Raw genomic sequence first — 1,205 nt, forward strand, 5'->3', positions numbered from 1 at the left:
CATTCGTATTCTGAGGGTGGATGCGCACCTTCGCGTACGATCGCGCTGGCGAACCTCCCTCTCTTTCATCGACGTTATTAAGAATGCTATGGATACACTTCGCCGTGATACACTTTCGTTCGATCATTTTTAGGTCTCGCGTCGAGGAGATGTATAGATTCAGAAAGTACAGCGATATTATATTTTCTGTGATATACGCAAATTATGTTATATTATAAGATATATTATAATAAATATCAAAAGTTGAAATAATAAAATAAAAATCAATTGAAATATCTGGAAAATAATAAATTAGAATATAATTATAAATGCCACACAATTTCCATGGTTAATTAATAACATTTAAGTAATGTAAAGAATTAGAAAAAAATTTTAAGATTTTAAGATTTTAAAGAGCCTATACAGCAGAAACATTGCAATATTGCATAGTGGTTGCTGAATCATTGTTACAAAATTCCAACAATGTTAAGATATTTGTTATATTGCAATGTAATGTATTTGGATAAACTTTTTTATGAAGACTCTAAAATGAAAACTACATATATCTCATTTCTACACATATCTCACTAATTTTAATTTTTCTATAAATCGCATTTCTAATGATATGTACTTTCCAAAAGCAATTTTTTATGATAAAACCATAAAATATTCCAATAAATATAGTATTAATTCTGAAGGATAAATTTATTCGTAAGGATAAAGCATGTGTGCCCCGAACAAACTACAAATATTATCCACATTAATATAATAATACAGTCGTTTGATAAGTTAATCATGGATTAATTGCAGTGATTCTTTTTAATTCGAAACTACTCCGAGTGAATTGAAATCGATTAAAAAATAACCGTATGAAATTTATTAATAAAGTTCGGGCGCTAGTTTATTCTTGCGTTCACAAGTATAAATACATCATCGATCATATAATTAATATTTCGATATTAATAAATCATTTTCAGCAGTTTAATTACTTATCATCTTATTCGATAATAATGCATTGATTGTATTCAAACACGATATTAATCTTTTAATTTCATATTTAAAATAAATATAAAATTTAGCTAATGAAATGGCCGTCAAATAATAGATCAATAAATTTTTTATTTAAATATAAAATGAATTATATTAATAAATATAAAAAAATATGCGTGTTTTCACGCATACAGAATATTTTTTTGATTGCTTAAAATGCTTGAATTAATTTTCTC

Source organism: Atta colombica, unplaced genomic scaffold (assembly GCF_001594045.1).
Source record: "Atta colombica isolate Treedump-2 unplaced genomic scaffold, Acol1.0 scaffold155, whole genome shotgun sequence".
In the NCBI taxonomy this organism is placed as follows: domain Eukaryota; kingdom Metazoa; phylum Arthropoda; class Insecta; order Hymenoptera; family Formicidae; genus Atta; species Atta colombica.